The sequence below is a fragment of the Poromitra crassiceps genome (assembly GCF_964638095.1).
Source record: "Poromitra crassiceps genome assembly, chromosome: 18".
Taxonomy (NCBI): domain Eukaryota; kingdom Metazoa; phylum Chordata; class Actinopteri; order Beryciformes; family Melamphaidae; genus Poromitra; species Poromitra crassiceps.
This window is the reverse complement of record NC_139636.1, coordinates 9650248-9660247: the sequence shown is the minus strand read 5'-3', so window position 1 is coordinate 9660247 and position 10000 is coordinate 9650248. Positions and strand designations below refer to the sequence as shown.

The window sequence follows — 10000 nt, the reverse complement described above, 5'->3', positions numbered from 1 at the left end:
CTCATAAATCTCAGTCAGTGTTTCTTAAACTACTGCTTGTGGACTTTCTTGAAGCGGATCCAAGAGCCCCAGTGCTTTATAATGTGCCTGGATGAGAGAGCACACTGTTGTTTCTCTTAACGCGCCACAGATTCCACAGATTCCACGCCAGATTAGTGACCATTTCAGGGCCCAAAAGAAGGAGGCATCATTATTCAACACAGAGTCCAGATTAGAATGAGGGGGACGAGACAGAGTTGATGATGTTGCAGCAGCAGCATGAAAGTGGCAAATATACTGTAAGGGGACATTCAGAACAAAAGCGTTTTGGGAGCTGCCAGCGTCTTTCTGCAATTCATTCTCTATGTAAGGAGGCACTAGACGTGCTCCTCTTTTAATGAACGCACCTGGCGTTTCAGCGCTGGTGGCGTCTGTTGTTTTTGGAGGAGCGCTGTGGGCGTTTTAAAGCTGAAAAAAGTTGAACATTAGAGGAAAAGCGCCCTGATCATCTCTTTCACTCCTCCTACCTCTTCTCCTCCCGAGGGATTTTCAACCTCGGCTGCTGCGAGAATTGGCAATAATCTGGCTTTCATGTTGACAGTGAACAACATCAAACAGACAAAACCAGCTGGCTACCGTCCTTGTGGTCGTTGTGTTCTGATCTGTTCTGCACGCGACTACAGGGGAAAACAAACGGAGCACAAAAAAAAACGCTTGGTGCGCTGTGTTTTGTGCACAATGGAAGCGCTCTCAACATGATTTTCATAACGTTCTGACTGAAAAAAACACTTTTGGTGTGAATGTCCCCTTATACTGCATAAGGAAGAAAACTGGTGGAGAAGAAATGTAGTTGGTCGTGATCTGTCGTGAAATCACTTATCTTAAGTGTCAAAATGTTCCCTGTGTGTCATGTTGTTTAGACAAACAGGTCAATGTGTTGTTTCACTTTTATATCTCTTGTAACATTCTCAACACACACTAAACTAATGATGTCAGCTCTGTTAGCCAAGTGAGTGTGTCCAACAGGTGTCAGATTGTCAATATAAATTATATTTTTAATTTCCTTTTTTGGGATATTTTGAGGAGAACTGCAGAATGTTGGTGTAGAAAGCCGAAAGATGTTTTACAGTGCATATTTTAGGGATGGTCGCAGTTTCATGAAATGTTTTCTACAGATTCGCCGACGGCCAACGAATCAACTCCAAACGGGAGACCAAAATCAATGGGATAGGTCTGTCCATATTTTTTAGGTCAGTGCTTAAATCCCAAGACCAAAGCAGAAGCGAATAAACACCAATAAACTTCATAAGATTCACCCTGCTCTTTTGGCTCAGTTGACCTAATTTAACCTGGACAAAACAAAACCGTGTGCCAATTCAACGCCTGAAGAATATGAAACACCGCGGCTCGTGTTTTTCAGAAGGAGTGTTCTGACTCGGCCCAGGCCCAGGCACCGTGTTTGTATGAGATTACCCCTTATTGAAGCACGGTGGATATTACCGCTCTCTGTTTCACCGCGATTAGAGGTTATTACAAAATCCACACCGCATTCAAAACAGCTCCACAGGTCAGCCGGCAATTAACACCTAAAGACAAGATCTGTAATTGGAAAAATGGTCTCCTCCACCTTTTCGAGGTAACGACGTTTTCGAGCAAAGAGCCGAACAAAAACAAAACAAGTCAAGATAGATGTGCAATAAATGTCAAGTGGTTCTGAAGTTTAAAAGACCTGTCAGTTTTTTTTTTACGGTGCCGTTAGAGAAAGCTGCACCCACCGAGCGGGAAATGTTGATTAGGTGAAAGTAAGGCAACTTTTTAGGGCAAACATAAAAAAACACACACACAAACTATAACGAGGCAAAATGAGCGTGAGGTTTTGGAATATCATCAGGGCTCACTGAAATGTAATTTGTGTGCTCTGTGGATTACATTTTAGCGAACCTCGGTCTGTACATACAGGAGCGTGACCCCAATGACCTTGCATTTGTTTTCGCCCAACTTTCCAGAGCTACTATGAGGAACAGCATGGATTGAACTCTACGAACAAACATCATCATTGGTAAGTACTGTATAGCAAATACAGTAGCAAATACAGTAATGAATAAATAAATAAATACACACACATATATATATACAGTATATATATATATACAGTAGGGCTGGACTACAGCTGCTTGTTCAGAAAAGGAATGATGTAGTGCAGGAGTAGACACTGCTATTTCCCCGACGACTGAGAGATTTCCCCTGACTGAGATTCCTCTGTAATACTTTGAGAAGCAGAGGAACGCCGTAAAACCCGTCAAGCGGATTGTGATGGGGGAGGAGGCACAGGGAGAAATCAAATGCGCTGGCGTCATTTTTTGCAATTCTTAGAACAAATCGGGAAATGTCTTGTATGTCGGTTGCTTTTCTATGATGACAAAGTGCCAAACATGACTTTCATCATGTGCATAACTCCCGCTGTGACGATAGAGATGACTTTGACTGTAAGAAAACTCATCTTCAGAGGCAAATCACAGGCAGAGAAGCATGACCCTAACAAATGATCTATGATCACAGAGCCATGGAGATGACACACAGCGAGAGGAGGAGGCTGCAGGCTTTAGCGAAAAACATGCAAATGTGAAGCATTTGTAGTGGGAGAGGCAGGTCTCTGCTTGGCTCTAAATGAAGTGGTTTGTCTTCCTCCGGCTTCCTAACCCAACACCCCCGCTGCACCTAATCACTCTCTGGCTGCCGCTCCTCTCTCGCTCCTTATCTTTATTGCATCACGCTTATGACATCATCGGCCTGCCTCGAGGGCCAATGGAGCTTGTCTGCTGGCCCCTGTTTCACACCACTTTGTCACTAAACTATTGAGCCCACGGCTGCTTTCTAAAGGAGAGATGGACAATTGATGAATCTTTGCATCTGTTGAGGACATCAGGAAGAAGCGTTTTCAGCGGGAGCCTAACGCAGACAATGAAGAGAATCATGCATTCATTCATCTATTATATTACCTTTTTTTTTGCTTGAGGCAGTTGAAAAATATGTGCTTCTCTACACTTCACTGTTTAGTGCACCGAGCCTTAAACTCTCTTCCCTATTTATAGCATGATATGACCACATGGCTGTCTTGGTTGGTAGCTGCAATCAAGGGACAGCCGTAGCAGTATAGGCTATTCTACTCAATTCCTATCAAATTAAGAATTAATTTAATCCTATTTGCATGATGACAAGCTCAAATGACATAAAATCCCTGCCCAGCATTGCTCTGCAGCCCCAGTGATGAAGAAACAAGTTTCAAAGGTTGCGTGAAGTAATACTTTATCCCAGCGAAGAGTGCGTTTTGGACAAATTGGATATACAGTATATATAATTTTCACTAAACATTTAAGGAGTCGGGAGCTTACAGTAAATGAACTCTAGGTGGCAGGCGCACAGGGATTGGTTCTGACAGGTTGGTTTTTGATGGTGAATTACTCTAATTAGCGGGCGAGATTACGGTAGGTTGAATGGTTAATTGCCCCCCTTCAAAATTGACTATCCTCAAGAGTAGATGCAAAATAGAATTCCTCTAAGTAATAACGTACCGGTAATTCTATTCCAACAATAACTGCCATGGATGAACATGTAGTGATGATGAAGCCCGACTGGAAACGCTTGGAAGAGAGAACAGACTCATGTCATGATCCACATAAAATAAGTTTTGATACTTTTCTTTTAGTATATTTTGCTTATAATTTTTAAAGCAGTCGGAAATAAACTCAAGCACAGAGATTGAATGGACTGGTAAGACATCATGGGGATAATGTTTGCCGACATAAATTGCATGAACTTAAACTTCATTATTCATATGAAATGATGGGCTTATTACTGTACAGTACACGCTTCCATTCTCCCCGCTCCATTGTGAATCATGCGTTTGCTGGTACATGTAGATCACTCCAGCATGATGGAGGGAGAAAGTAGATTCCTTGTTGCAGAAGGGAGTGGAGGAACCCTGGGCATATTTCATGGACGGAGCAGATGTTCCTCATATTTCCTACAAGCAGGGAACATTAGGCTGTGTGACAGAGCGCAGGCTGCAGGCGCTGGATCACATGCAAAGTGGATGCAGGACGCCTGTGGGACGGAGGAGACGCGTGAACGGAGAAATTCAGCGACACGCACGCACGCACGCACACACGCACACACACACACACACAGACACACGTACACACGCATGCACGCACACACACATACACGCACACACACACACAGACACCTGCTATTCTTCTGTCTGCCCAGAGATGAGAGGAGAAGGAAGACTGATTGACTCCTGAGGCGTCGGCTAATCCACAGCTACAGGCTGTGAGCGCAGCTCTCTCTCTCTCTCTCTCTCTCTCTCTCTCTCTCTCTCTCTCTCTCTCTCTCTCTCTCTCTCTCTCTCTGTCTCTCTCTCTCTCTCTCTCTCTCTCTCTCTCACTATATCTCTTAGGCCTTTTCCATTGGCACTTTTGGCCATGCCAAGTCATGCTGCACTGATTTGAGTTTCCATTACACTTTTTAACGTGCCAACTTAAGCCGGATCGTGCTGCTCTGGAGTGGTGCTGCTCTGGATCATGCTGCTCTGGGGTAGTGCTGCTCTGGATTGTGCTGCTCTGTTGTGGATCGTGCTGCTCTGGATCGTGCTGCTCTGGAGTGGGGCAAAAGCAAAAGCGTCACCTCCTCAAAGTAGCTGTGTTGCAAGCAGAGACTAGAGCCCCTGTGTGTTCAGCTCTCAGTACTTTGGTAACTTCTAACTGAATCTCAGTGGGTTGAAGATTAGTTTCGTCACTTTTTTTTGTTATCGCTGTTTTTTTCCCCCCTGTTTCGGAAAAGGAATGAAAATGACAGGGCTATGACCTGAAGGGCTTTGAAATGTACCAATTTCTGCCCCTGTACAGAATGGCATGTGTCAAATCCATAATCTATTTGCGCTTAGCCTTTCCTCTTGTGCTGGGGGTGGTGTGTGTGTGTGTGTGTGTGTGTGCGTGCGTTTGTGTGTGTTTGTGCGTGCGTGCGTGCGTGCGTGTGTGCGTGCGTGTGTGCGTGTTATAGTAGTGAAGTCTTATGAGAGTTGGTGAGGGCAGGAAGCACAACAAATTCAAAGGAGGAAAAAGTACATCCAGTTGCCTTTTTCTCCTGAGAGACTGAGTGATTTGTGAGGAAGGTGCAGAGTCTATCATGTTCTCAGACTGCGTAACGCCCCTGACAAGCTCACTGACCACCAGTGAGTTCAGAGGGAAGAAGCCCTGACCGGTTTCCACTTTGAGGACAGGGCTGAAAGCAGACTATTCTTATCAGCTACATGTCTTTTTCTCATTAGAATAACCATTAACAGGACAGCTTGTGTACAAACAAGCAAACAGTGGTGGTGGATGATGCCCTTGGCTAAAAATATTCAGGATTTTTATTAGGCTACTCTGATTATTTTCCGTCAGCCACATAAAAGCGGATGATGAAGGAAATTAAATCAGAACATCCACAGGACTAGAGGAGAGGGAGCGGGAGCCGCTATGAGGAAAATGTCACAATACATCAAGCTGCAGCTAAGTAAACAGTGAAGGAGACTAATTCACAGGTGGAACACAACAAGGTAACAGAGGAGCATGAGAGAAGATAGATGCAGGCTGAAGCTGAGAGGAGAAAGGGGGGGAGGTGAGGGAGGAGGGAGCTTTGAAGGAGAGAGATTTTAAAGAAATGATGAACAGACCAGAGAGACTCGGCCATGTCACAAGACTCCACTCACAGTCTGGGTCTAGTTACATCTCTCCTCAGGTGAACACTCACAGTCTGGGTCTAGTTACATCTCTCCTCAGGTAAACACTCACAGTCTGGGTCTAGTTACATCTCTCCTCAGGTAAACACTCACAGTCTGGGTCTAGTTACATCTCTCCTCAGGTAAACACTCACAGTCTGGGTCTAGTTAAACCTCCTCAGGTAAACACTCACAGTCTGGGTCTAGTTAAATCTCTCCTCAGGTAAACACTCACAGTCTGGGTCTAGTTACATCTCTCCTCAGGTAAACACTCACAGTCTGGGTCTAGTTACATCTCTCCTCAGGTAAACACTCACAGTCTGGGTGTAGTTACATCTCTCCTCAGGTAAACACTCACAGTCTGGGTCTAGTTACATCTCTCCTCAGGTAAACACTCACAGTCTGGGTCTAGTTAAATCTCTCCTCAGGTAAACACTGACAGTCTGGGTCTAGTTCAATCTCTCCTCAGGTAAACACTCACAGTCTGGGTCTAGTTAAATCTCTCCTCAGGTAAACACTCACAGTCTGGGTCTAGTTACATCTCTCCTCAGGTAAACACTCACAGTCTGGGTCTAGTTAAATCTCTCCACAGGTAAACACTCACAGTCTGGGTCTAGTTAAATCTCTCCTCAGGTAAACACTCACAGTCTGGGTCTAGTTAAATCTCTCCTCAGGTAAACACTCACACTCTGGGTCTAGTTACATCTCTCCTCAGGTAAACACTCACAGTCTGGGTCTAGTTAAATCTCTCCTCAGGTAAACACTCACAGTCTGGGTCTAGTTAAACCTCCTCAGGTAAATAGCCCCACTTATCCCCGTCACTTCTCAGTGTCTCACAGGAAAAGAGGGAAAACCTACACTGCATTACGGGCGGCTCAGAACAGGTAATACACAAGCTAACGCACGCACTGCTGCCTTCTCCCATTTCTCTTCATGACACAGACACCTGGGTCTATTCTGCTTAAAAGTCTCTGCTTAAACCCTTATCAGTACTGTTACACAGGGCAATAAGTCTCTGCTTAAACATTTTAAGAACTTTGCTATCAACAATTAAATGTATTTATAATACATTTTTCTTCTGAAGGTCCTTACACACCGGGAGTGTTTTTTTCTTCTTCGTGCGATTAAGTCGCACGTGATGCCAATAATATTTCTCGAACCTATATCAGTCAATGCAACCGTGCATACTGTACCAACGGCAAAGTTTCGATGAGCGTTATTACGGTGTGACCAAGGTCGATTTTTCAGAACTTCGCTTCCGACGTGTAAACATCTGTTGCTGTGATTGACAGGTGGGTCAAAATTCGCATCGCAATTCCGTGCCGTATATATGCATCGCTCTTGGTGTGTAATAGCCGTTAGGGAGCAAAATAAAAAGTGAAGAAAATACTTGAGATACTGTGATCAACTTTTTTTTAACCTGAGGCTAAATAAGAGTTCTATCGCCAATTCTACAGCCTTCATTCTTTTGGTTTCCACCTCTGACAGAATGAGCAGTTCAAATGCTGATTGAACATTTAAAGATGATTTGAACAATTGATGTCAGTTCTCCTTTAGGTTGGACTGTCTCCTTCAGTGTGTCTCTCTCTGGTCCACATTAAATACTTATCAGCTCATAATAGAGAGGCAAAGTGGAACGTCACTTCCTGCTTCAGCACTGTACCAGGGATTTTCATCTGCCATTTATTTTTCCATAGACATTTCGTAAAATGCTTATAAAAAATAGTTTTACTGGTTCAAACCAAACGTTCAGCTAACGCTATAATCGGGGGAGACCATAGAACAATTTCACTCGGGCCGAAACGTAAAAAAATGCGGGTTTGAAGAAGCAATTTTTTCGATGTTGTTTTTTTACGTTTTTGTCCGAGTGAAATGTTCTATGGTCTCTCCCGATTATAGCGTTAGCTGAACGTTTGGTTTGAACCAGTAAAACTCTTTGTATAAGCATTTTACGAAATGTTGATGGGGAAAATAAATGGCGGATGAAAATCTCTGGTACAGTGCTGAAGCAGGAAGTAGGCGGTCACTTTGCCTCTCTATGGTCCATATTCCGCACTCATCAGATCGTTATGGTCCACATTCAGCACTCATCTAATCGTTATGGTCCACATTCAGCACTCATCAGATCGTTATGGTCCAGTCAAAACAACACGTTACTCATGGAGAAAGCACTAAACACAAGAGCAACATCCTGATGCTGCTCCTTGGATGGTGGATTTAATTGGTGAAATCAATACTGGAAGTAAATACAGGATCACAGATGTCACTTCACTTCTCCACTCCCCTGGTCGGTACATTTCACTGGAACACCAGGTGCTTCTCTCATCCTGTAAACTCCGTGTAATTCATGTGTATTTCCCCAAGTTCTCCCATCCATCAGACCACTGTAAATCCCAGAGCTTGTTAAAAGTCCCTTCAGATAACCGGCTTTCATTCTGTGCCATCACTCACCAGCGCCTCCTCTGGGCTTCAGCTAATACTATCGCATCACACCCCGCTAATCTGATTGGCTGATCAGCGCTGTAAATGAAACCAGCCAGAGCCAATTACAACAGGCGAGAGTCATTAAGAGGGATGACTTTGGGGAGGAAGGTGGTGCAGGGGACAGGTGCAGCACTGCTAGTCTGGTAAATTACTTTCAGATAGACTTTGGCTTATCAGTTGCTGGCTATTACATCAAGTGATTGGAGGGTGAGGGGATTGATATGGCTTAGAGTGGCATAGGGTCGTTTTTCTTTTCTTTTTTAACTAATTAAACACCAAAATTGTCTTCCTTGCGAGATTTCAAACACTAGTGCAGGATTCTTTACCCTGATAAGCTGCTAGAAAGCTAACCATGATCAAAGTATATAAGCGCAAGACAGGCCCAAATAAAACAACTTTTTAAGTCAGTTTGTTAACCGCTCACAGTGCTCAAACTATTCACAACTTGAAACAATGGAAATGATCAAAAAACAATTTTTAATAAAAATTGTTTTTTGATCATTTCCATTGTTTCAAGTTATCCTACTTTTATTTTCCTGCTGCTGCTGCTGCTGTTGTTATTGTCGTCATCTTGTTCTTCAATCAGAAGAGCTACAAATCTCAATTATTTTCACATTTTCCATTAAAGCACAACGAATTCAAACAAAAGTGGTTTTATTTGAGTTTATATGCTATATATCTCACTCATCTCAATATAATTGGGGAGCTCTCTGTTTGGAGTTGCAAGGCGCGCTTTGATCACCTCCTCCAAAATTTGTAAAAAACACTTTTCAGGGGTCTAGAATTAATCCTGTGCAAAAAAATAAATAAAACTAAAACAAGCTCATCAGTGATGTCACTTGACCAATTGTGATTGCATCACTGATGTCACTATCTCTCTAACCCTAACCCTAATCCATCTCTGCACATCCCCTCCTCTCATTTGGAGCTGGGTCATCAAAAGCTGACCCAGAGAACACATTTAAAGCCATTCATATCCACACACATATTCACATCACACATCATTAACGCACTCATTCACCAAATAGCCTGTATTTTTTATCTTACCAAATTATCGTTGGTAAGATAATTAGCCTGATATTGCTGCACTCAGCTCTCTCTCTCTCTCTCTCTCTGTCTCTCTCTAGCTCTCTCTCCCCTCTCTCTCTCTGTCTCTCTCGCCTTCAGGCCGTGTTTGTTTTAATGTGCCAGTCGCAGTGTGTAACCTCTGATCTCTGAGATGAATCAGTTCTCCGAGGACACGAAGCGAGACGGCGCCTGATAACAGCAACCAGCCGACAACACAAACTTTCCTCTCTTGGCAAACTTGGCACCAAAGGTAACACTTTAATCACAGACGTGAGAACATGAGTCTGTTGACACTCTCCCCAAGAGGCTCTTTGAAGGGTGGGAATGAAAGAGAGAGAGAGAGAGGGAGAGGTAGAGAGAGAGGTGAGAGAGAGGGAGAGAGAGAGAGAGGGAGAAGTAGAGAGAGAGGTGAGAGAGGGAGAGGTAGAGAGAGAGGTGAGAGAGAGGTGAGAGAGAGGTAGAGAGAGAGAGGTGAGAGAGAGGGAGAGGGGGATGAGAGAGGTAGAGAGAGAGGGAGAGGGGGATGAGAGAGGTAGAGAGAGAGGTGAGAGAGAGGGAGAGGGGGATGAGAGAGGTAGAGAGAGAGGGAGAGAGAGTATGCTTGGGGTTAATGAGGCAGTGCGGCGAGACGAGAGAGAGAACAGACGTTTCAGGGCTGTGATCTCCGGCGCTTCCCGGGGCATATCCCATTACAGCCCATTATCAAAC

At 44.0% G+C, this 10000-nt stretch overlaps 1 protein-coding gene across 1 annotated transcript in view; it reads right to left on the bottom strand.

Annotated features, from left to right (window-relative positions):
* Positions 1 to 10000, bottom strand: part of LOC310792915 (cadherin-13-like) — a gene marked incomplete at both ends in the record, with an annotated part of 254334 nt that overhangs the window by 3277 nt on the left and 241057 nt on the right. The window lies entirely within an intron of this gene.